The following is a 10,201-nucleotide window of genomic DNA, read 5'->3' on the forward strand; positions in this document are numbered from 1 at the left end:
CTCCCGCCCCGCCCCAACTTTGTAAAACACGATGTTTTTGCTTGAGTGTTCTGTTAAGCCCAAGGGACTTATACTCGGGACTGAAGCCCGTGTCTTCATCGTTAAGTCGGCGATGATATCCTGCCATGCCTTCTTCTCAGAATTATTTTAGGGCTCAAGTGAGATAGTATATGTGAGTGAACTTCATAAATTATAAAGCACTCTACAAATCTCTACAGAGATAGATGCATTTAAACAGAATTGCAAAGCACTCTACAAATACAGCTTAAATAGAATTTTATTGTAAAAAAGTTTTAAACCGATATTACAATTTTAAAAACCGTGTTAAATATACAATGTTAATTAGTATACCTACAATTTTAAATTACATTAAGATCAATTAGAATTACTCTGACTCCCCATAAATTAATTTGGAAGCTTTTTTATCAGTTCTCCTGCTTAGTTAGTGTTTTGATTCTTTGTAAAAGGATGGAATTTAATTTTCTCCTCTTCTTTCACCTTGTGTTGGTCTAAAAAGAGCCTTATGTTCTTGAGCAGATTAATTTTGGTAGAGAACAAGGAGTACAATTGGATCCAAATTAATACAGTAAGTACAGATGTCCTTAGCCGACTAGCTTTCAAACATTGGTCACATTACCTCTGTGGTAAACTGAATCACCAAGTTAGCATGAGCTGTTCAGCAATCTTCTGGTGACCTGGTACCAGTTTTCTTCTGGGCAATTGAATTAATTTGTGTAATTTAAATGAACATTAAACTTATAATTTTTCTATCACAATGCCTTTGAAAAAGTGATGGCTGGAGAGATCAAATTGAATTGTGATCCTTAATAGAATCATGGGGAGGGACACTTTCCAGTTTTGTTTGCCATGTGCTTGTAATGGCCAATTCAAAGTAAAAGCAAGACAGTCAGATGTGAAGTGGGTTCCCAAAGAGTAGGGTTCCTCGATCTCTGCAATATTGACTATTTTGGGTTAATAGTCCTTGTTGTGGGGGACTGTGCTGTGCATTGTAGGAAATTTAGCATCATCTCTGGTCTCTACCTAGTAGATGCCAGTAGCAGCTCCCACCCCGCAACTCAGTTGTGACAACCAGAAATGTCTACAGGCACGGCCACCTGCCTGGCGGGGGCCCAGGTTGCCTCCTGCTGAGAACTATTGTCTTAGAGGATAGACTGTGCACTAGGGAAACTTCAGATTCCTCTCCACTTGTCATCCTTACCTCCACCACCCACAGCTTTGCTCATCACATACATTTATGTTTAATCAATCCATGTCTGGTGGTCTTTCCCGGAGCAATGATATCTTCTTTATTTCCTTTGATATCTGACAATGGATCTCTCTTTATTTGGCCCACGTGGAGACTGACATCCCATTTGAAAGTGACTTTTTGAAAGAAGCCATCCTTTAAGAGGTCATAAAACACTTGGTGTTAGGTTCTCAGAGTGTGTGATGAATATTTTAATAGTTAAAAATAGAGCCATGCAGCAAGGAAATGATTTAATGTTGTAAATAAATCTCGTTGTGGGATTTAATGTACAAATTGGACAGCACTGGCTTTAAAAAATCGTTCCTGAAGTGATGGGATCTAGCCAGTATTGCACTTTGTATGTCGGACCCACATCTGGAGGCAGTGTTCGCCACCTTTCCGAGACAGCGGAGGAAGACACGAAGATCACTGTCTCTTAGAGGGCCCCTATATTTTTCTGAAAACTAGAAGCCCATAAGGTTAACTTTCTGGAAATATTACTGGTACCAGAACCTTGAAGAGCGTAGCATTCATCACGTTCCACTAGATAATGACAATAAATCCGAGCAGGAAAGGGTGCTGATGCTGTGCCAGGTCCTGGTCTGAGGACTTTACATGAGTTAATACGCAACCCTGTGCGCTGACTGAGGAGTTGGCAAACTCTGGCCTGTGGGCCAAATCTGGCCACCGCCTGTTTTTATGCAACCTGTGAGCTAAGAGTGTTGTTTATTGTTTTCAAGTGGTTGAAAAATATCAAAAGAAGAACATTTTTTGACACCTGGAAATGATATGAGATTCAGCAAAAGATACCTGATACAGGACTGTTAACCAACATATCCGAAGAACTTGAAGGTCAGCAATAAGGGAAGCCAGCAGCCCAATTAAAAACTGGGTCAAAGGCCTTAATGAACACCTCACCGGAGAGAATCTACAGAAGGCAAACACGCATAGGAAAAGCTGCTCCACATCATACGTCATGAGGGAAATGCAGATTAGAACAACCATGAGGCACTGCTGCGTACCTGCCAAAGTCAGAGCACTGACAGTCCCTCATGCCGGCCGATGAGGAGCAGCAGGACTCACGTGCGGGGAAACGCGACACGGCACAGCCACGTTGAAAGGTAGTTGGGTGCTTCCTACAAACTAACATAGTCTTACCTTGTGATCCAGCCATTGTGCTTTTTTATATTTACCCAAAGGAGTTGAAAACTTAGGTGTACCCCCAAATCTGCACAAGGATGTTTACAGCTGCTTTGTTTTTAATTGCCACAACTTGGAACCAAGATATCCTTCAGTGGGTGAATGGTTACATGAACTGCAGTACCTCCAGACAATGGAATATTACTCAGCACCGAAAAGAAGTGAGCTATCAAGCCACGAGGAGACAGGAGGAGCCTTCAATGCATATGACTGAGTGACAGAAGCCAATCTGAAAAGGCGCATGCTGTATGCTTCCACCTAGGTGACACTCTGGAAAAGGCAAAACTGTGAAGACAGTGGAAAGATCGGTGGTTCCCGGGGGATGGGGAGACGGGATAAACAGGCAGAGCACAGAGGAGGTTCAGGGGAGTGAAATACACTGTGTGACCCCGTAATGGTGGTTATTTATCATTACACATTTCTCCAAACTCATAGAACATGCAGCCCCACGAGTGAAACGGGAGGGAAAGTATGGATTCGGCTGATACAATGCGTCCATGTAGGTTCAACCTTCGTAACAAGTGTACCATCTGGTGAGTGATGTTGGTAATGGGGGAGGCTGTGCATGTCTGGGGGCAGGGCGTACATGGAACATCTCTCTACCTTCCTTGCAATTTCGTTATAAACCTAAAACTGCTCTAAAAATAATCTTAAAAAATTATATGAGATTCAAAGTTCAGTGTCCACAAATAAATAACAGCCATGCCCATTCGTTGCAAACTTTCTGTGGCTGCTTTCACACCTCAGGGACAGAGACCCGGCCGTCAAAGCCTGAAGTATGTGGTGTCTGGCTCTTACACAGAGCGCTCGCTGCCCCTACGCTGCTAAATGTAACTGATAGGCAAGTACCTTTCCTATGCCACCCCAATGTCACAGGGCATGCATATATCCCCCCTTTGTTGAATCCTTCCCCCCAGGGATCTGCAGGGAATGGGGCAGTGCTCCCTGGGGAGTGTGAAAATGCAGCTTCCTGGTGAAGTTGCCCAAATGACATGCCTATAATGTCTGGCCTTCCCTTTGCTCTTTTCCTATTATTAATAACCAGCTAATTACAATGGTATCAGAAGTACAGAGAAGCAAGTCTTATTCAAAGTCACCCACAACGTGGCAGAACTGGGGTTTGGACTGAGCTAGGTTTGGTGCCTTGACTCCACTGTGGTGCTGCACAATAGAGGGACGATAAAACTTGCAAGTATAGAACTCATAGTTACACAAACAAACCAGGAGAAACAACCTGCATAATTCAGCTCTTTTTTTCAATCCTCACCTGAGGATATATTTTCATTGATTTGAGAGACAGAAGAAGGGAGAGAGGGGGAGAGAGAAGGAGAGGGAGAAGGAGAGAGAGAAAGAGAGAAACATCTATGTGAGAGGGAAACAGCTATGTGAGAGAAACAGCTATGTGAGAGAAACAGCAATTGGTATCTCCCACACACATCCCAACCCAGAGATCAAACCCGAAACCTAGGTATGTGCCCTGACGGGGAATTGAACCCACGACCCTTTGGTGCACAGGGTGACACTCCAACCAACTGAGCCTCTGGCCAGGGCTTAACTCTTTCTATTATACTTTACAGTCAGCACATACGCCTCTCACTTAGTTCTGTACTGTCCCCGAGCAGCAGTTACTGAATGAAGAGAAATTTCCACTTCTTTGGCTTTCTCTATATGCCCTTCATAATTTCTAAGGATGAGTATTTATAATTCTCCTTTTATGCAATAAGACTTTTGCCACATGGGATGCCGTCTGAGGCTGTGTCTGTGGGCTGGGAATAAAGGCTGGTACCTGCCTTCCTGCTGCACAGGACCTGGTGTCCAGCACAGAGGCAAGTTCTGGGGCTGCTGACACTGAAATTTTAACGGCTGTGTAGAAGTTAGGGCCTCGAACAACCCCCAGGCAATCTCATCCAACAGGTCGGCCCAGATCGGCCTTGCCTCATTCAATTTCCCTTTCAGAGGACGAGCGGCACCAGCTGCCAGGCTCCAGCGTTGGTCCCAGGGAATCATCGTGTTTCTAATCGGAGTTTGGGCCATGATGCTATCCCTCTGTCTGCCCATCAGGATCAGTTCCTTCCTGTGTTGTGTTGTTAAAAGGCCCTGGACATTCACTGGTTTCCAATGAGATTTGGCTCCCCAGGGAACTGGCTCACAGGTTTTAGTTTATTCCTTGTGGAATTTAGAGGGGAGTTCATTCCAGTAGCAGAAGGCTATATAATAATTCTCTTACTTTTTAAAAAATATATATTTTTATTCATTTCAGAGAGGAAGGGAGAGGGAGAGAGAGATAGGAACATCAATGATGAGAGAGAATCATTGATTGGATGCCTCTTGCATACCCCCTAATGGGGATCGAGCCTGAAACTATGCCCTGGCTGGGAATCGAACTGTGACCTCCTGGTTCATAGGTTGACGCTCACCACTGAGCCACATCGGTTGGTCTCGCTTTCTTTTTTTAAGCAGCCACATGAAAAACTTAAGCATATGGAATGCTCTAGACCTTGATTGGAGTAATGGTCTATGAGTGTATACATTTGTCAAAGCTCATCCAAATGTATGCTTGAGATCTGAGCATTAGAGGAAAATGCATGAAAACTAGGTTTAAATAAAGTCAGAGTAGTTACTTATGGCACCTGTCTGAGGCTGGTTAAATCCAGAATTACTCTTTAGTAATCACTTCTGATCCTTTAGATTTCTTGAATTCCAGATCAAGGTACCACCCTGTGGAAGGCTTAGACTTATTTCCTCTACTTTGTATTCTGCATTTATTTGAAAGCAGGCATTCTAAGGCCACATAAGGATAATGGATACTTATCCCTGTGAATAGTCAGTGTCAGAAAGGGAAGCTTCATCTTTGAGTCTCTGTATTATGCCGCACTGAATTTATAATTAAACTAGAGGCCTGGTGCATGAAATTCGTGCACTGATGGGGAGGTGACCCTCAGCCTGGCCTGTGCCTCTCACAGTCTGATAGCCCCGCGATTGATTGCCCCAAAGAGGTAGGCCTCGCCCACCCAGCCAGGGCTCCGCAATGCATTGCCCTGCAGAGGGAGGTCCAGGCTACTTGTCACAGCACCGCTGGTCGGTGCCCTGAGCCTCCCTCTTTGGGGCGATCTTGGAGCCCCCCAATTGATTGCCCCGCCTGCTGGTGGCCTGGGCCTTCCTCTGCAGGGCCATCATGGAGCGATGGCTGGGCCTGTGACCAATTGTATTGCACCCTTCTTGGCTGGCCTGGCACCAGTGGGTGTCATAGCTTGATCATCTGGACAGTTGTTCTGCTGTTTGGTTGTTCAGTCAATTTGCATATTATGCTTTTATTATTATAGATAAAGATAGAAAAATCTACCTGGGATAGGGGCGGTGAATTTATTTAGGGCCTATTTCCTCCAGCTTGTGGGGAGAGTAAGTGTAAAGATAAGAACTATGACTTTAAAATAAAAAGTTTTTGGTTCAATCATGCATCATGTCTCCAATACAGATCTCTAGCCTTGGATATAAATATTTCAGGATCAGATGCTTTCATCTCTCTCTGCCTTGCAAGAAGAGAAGATTGGAAACAATCTTCCTTAAGTAAAGTAGCTTTAATCATTGTTTCTCAATCAGCTGAGCTGTGTTGGAAAAAAAAAGACGTAAGAATCCTATAATCCCTGGTTTAGTGGTAATGAAATTGTGCAGGCTGAGAAAGGAACAGATGGATTTTGATTAATTTCGACTAAGACCAGCAAGTATCAACCTCAATATTCTTTATAAACTTGTCAGGGTAAATGTTATAAAGTCATAAGAGGATGGAGACAAAAAGATATAAAATAAACACGAGTTTATAACTGGGTTGTGAATAGTTGAAGGGGGATACCCTTAAAAACACAACACATCAAAATTTGGATTCATTGAATCAGGACAATCTTTTTAGATTTAATCCCTTAAAGAATAAAATAATCTTTTTGTATTTTTTCCCCCAAGAGAGGACCCATTGCCCTAGGTATCCGGTGAAGTGGGCATCACACCTGATGGGGGGCAGCAGCAAGAGGAATGCAAAGGAGATTCAGAGAGCTGGGAGGCTGAACCTCAGGCTCAACACGGATGATTTCGGGGTGATAATTGAAAACAACGATGAACGTTACCAAGACGTAATTTCGAATGAACTCAGACAACCCAGTTGCCACAGTTCATCAGTTTTATGGTTGATATTTAGGGCACTGAGGGGCAAGTTCTCAGCCTCCCCTGTCCTCTGCGAGACTCCTCCCTCCTCCCAGCTGTCAAAGGCGCAGCTGTCTGGGGGGGCGCGGAGAGATCCAGAGGCGTAGAGGTTTAAATTTGACATTAACCTGAAATTAGAACTGAAGATTAAAGAAAGGCCAAAAATAAAATATCTGAGTGACATTGGTCTCACACTTGCTAGGGTATGAAGTGTTTACCTCCAACAGAAAATCAATAACTGCTTGTTTTAGGGTAAAGCATACTTCTGTCTGGTGGTGCCTTCTTCCCAGCATAATTTACTGTGCCCATTTCATTCCACCGGGTCAGGAGATGGTCGTGAGGAAAGATAGTAAGAAGCTGGAGAAATTCCTTGGCAAGTGGAATGAGGGAAACTGAGACAAAATAGTTAATAGCTGCTAATTGCATCATCTCTTTGTTGTTGTGGTTAGTCCTCACCTGAGGATATTTTTCCATTGATTTTTTTAGAGAGAGTGGAAGGGACGGGGAGAGACAGAGAAAAACATCGATGTGAGAGAGACATATCAATTGGTTGCCTCCTGCACACGCCCCAGCCAGGGCTGGGGATCAAGCCTGCAACCGAAGTACATGCCCTTGACCGGAATTGAACCTGGGACCCTTCAGTCTGCAGGCCAAGGCTCTGTCCACTGAGCAAACCTGGCTAGGGCTACCCTCATTTTGATGCATTAGCATATTAACAAACACACCTGGAAAGCTGCTGAATATTCTGTTGAGACCCTTCCCTGAAACCTCCTGTTAAATTCCCGCCTTTAGAAAACAGGTAAGAACGTAAGACAAAAGATGCCCCAGTGGGTGCTCTTTCTCGAGCACCAGAGACCCTCCTTTCCTCAGGCATGTAGTTTTGCTTTCTTTCTCCTAAGCTCTAAGGGTCCCCATGAGACTTGCAACCAGGGGAGCAGCGGGCAGTGGCCGCTCACCCCAGGTTAACCCCCTGAACCTGTCTTCAAGGGCCCTCCTTTATCTGCTGTAACTTGTTTCCTGAGTCCAGGCAGCCCAGCGTGGCTCACTTCCTCAGGCTTATTTGTACCAATAGCACAGAAGGACACCAGTTCTATGTGGACAGCAGCCCAGGAATCCATGTGATCCATCCTCACATCAGCAGACAGCGGCCTCTACTGTGGAGCCTGTCTGGGGGCCTGGATATCTTTGGGAGCCTGAGCCTGAGCCGCAGTCAAAGCCTGGGGCTTGGTGTCAGCGTTGGCCTTGGACTTCGGCGGGCAGAGCCTGAGACTCTTGATGATGTGGTCCCGAGCACATTTCCCAGGCTTGGTGAGCAATGTATGCAGGTCGATGGAGCTGTGGTTGTCACCCTTTGGGATCTTGGGCTTGACCTCCTTGGGCTGCACGAGAGCCTGGATAGCCTCAGGATGTGTGCTCATGGCCTTGGCATTGTTGGCCTGCATCTTCAGGCTCTTCTTGCTGTGCTTCCTGGCAGAGCTCATGCTCCCCAGGAACTTGGGGTCTACCCCTTTAAGAGATTTGTATCTTTGCGATCGGGGTTTCTTGTTGCCATTTCTGTGCCATTTTCGGGACTGGTTGTGTGTTGTGTGGTTCTTGTACTCGGCCATGTCTGCACGGAAGCCTGCGGCTCCCAAAGCACCTGGGACCAGAGGAGAAAGAGAGCCTGGCTCCCTCCTGTTCCCGTGGCTCCTTCGTGCGTTGGGTGGCCCACTCTGTGCTCACTCCTGTTGCTGCGATCTTGCCTCTTCTATCTTAAGCCTTTTCTTTGTTTCACTGTCCCCATCTTTAATAATGTGCTCTCAGAATCACCTGGACTCGGGCCTTGAAACCTTTCCTACATTAGGCCAAGAACCCACACGTTCCAGACCATGAGTTACAGATTGAGAGCTGGCTGAGCACATAGAACCCTAACTATATCCTTGAATATCATCAATACTTAACACACTGCCAATTAAAGGCAGGATTCATCATGAAAAATTCTCATTTCTCTTATAAAAACAAAATAAAACAAAACAAAACAAATTCGAGCCTTGCTTTTCAATACTGGGAGCCAGAATGCAATCCTCATGAGAACATAGGAGACGTGTTCTCTCCTTCACAGATGCCAAGTGGGGTTTACACAGAGGAAGGTGATGGTTAGTAACAGAGTGTGACAGTCAACAAGTCAGGCATCAGTCCTGCACTCGATACTCTAGTGCGGTGATGGCGAACCTATGACACGCGTGTCAGAGGTGACACACGAACTCATTTTTTTGGTTGATTTTTCTTTGTTAAATGGCATTTAAGCCGAAGTCGGTTTGGCTCAATGGATAGAGCGTCGGCCTGCGGACTGAAAGGTCCCGGGTTCGATTCCGGCCAAGGGCATGTACCTGGGTTGCGGGCACATCCCCAGTGGGAGATGTGCAGGAGGCAGCTGATCGATGCTTCTCTCTCATCGATGTTTCTGACTCTCTATCTCTCTCCCTTCCTTTCTGTGAAAAATCAATAAAAGTATATTAAAAAAATAAATGGCATTTAAATATATAAAATAAATATCAAAAATATAAGTCTTTGTTTTACTATGGTTGCAAATATCAAAAAATTTCTGTATGTGACACGGCACCAGAGTTAAGTTAGGGTTTTTCAAAATGCTGGCACGCCAAGCTCAAAAGGTTCGCCATCACTGCTCTAGTGCTTCCCCGCTGTTATCTTGTCATCTTAGCTGTGACTTGGAAATAGGATCTGCTTAGGGACAAGGGAGCTGCGTTCACTAATATTGAAACAGGCTCTTTGGGAAATCTGACCCAAGGATCATGATTTTAACTTGACAGTGACCTCCTGTCCATTTCCTGTCTTTCAGGTATGCAGGTAGAAGAGATGGGGGCCTCGGTCAGGGCGCTGGCCAAAAACAACCAGGGCCATCTACGCCATTATGCATGGCAGTAGGCTCAGTGCCTAGGCCCCTGATACATTGAAGAGCACATGAAAGTGTTTTAATGTCTTTTAAAATATGTTTTTATTGATTTTAGAGAGATAGGAAGGGAGAGGGAGAGAGAAACATTGATGTGAGAGAGAAGCATCAATCAGCTGCCTCCTGCATGCCCCCTCCTGGGGATTGAGCCCCTGACCCAGGCATGTGCTCTGACCCGGAATAGAACTGGCAACCTCTCATGCATAGGACAACACCCAACCAACTGAGCCACAGTGACCAGGGCAAAAATGTTTTAATTTCTTTCAAAATCAGAAGAAAAACATGGGTACAATCCTGCCTGGATTATATTCATCTTTATATCAACATAGTCACAAGTGTAATTTTTAATAATTTTTTTTATAATTAAATCTTTTTTTTATTTTTTTATTTTTCTTAAAATATATTCTATTGATTTTTTACAGAGAGGAAGGGAGAGAGACAGAGAGTCAGAAACATCGATGAGAGAGAAACATCGATCAGCTGCCTCCTGCACATCTCCTACTGGGGATGTGCCCGCAACCCACGTACATGCCCTTGACTGGAATCGAACCTGGGACCCTTCAATCCGCAGGCTGATGCTCTATCCACTGAGGCAAACGGGTTAGGGCCGC

The 10,201-nt window shown here is 44.9% G+C and overlaps 1 pseudogene; it reads right to left on the minus strand.

Annotated features, from left to right (window-relative positions):
* Positions 1-7,791: 7,791 nt before the first annotated feature.
* Positions 7,792-8,247, minus strand: LOC102752113 (annotated as a pseudogene).
* Between the last annotated feature and the right edge of the window lie 1,954 nt (positions 8,248-10,201).

This window comes from Myotis davidii, unplaced genomic scaffold (assembly GCF_000327345.1).
Source record: "Myotis davidii unplaced genomic scaffold, ASM32734v1 scaffold821, whole genome shotgun sequence".
NCBI classification, from domain to species: domain Eukaryota; kingdom Metazoa; phylum Chordata; class Mammalia; order Chiroptera; family Vespertilionidae; genus Myotis; species Myotis davidii.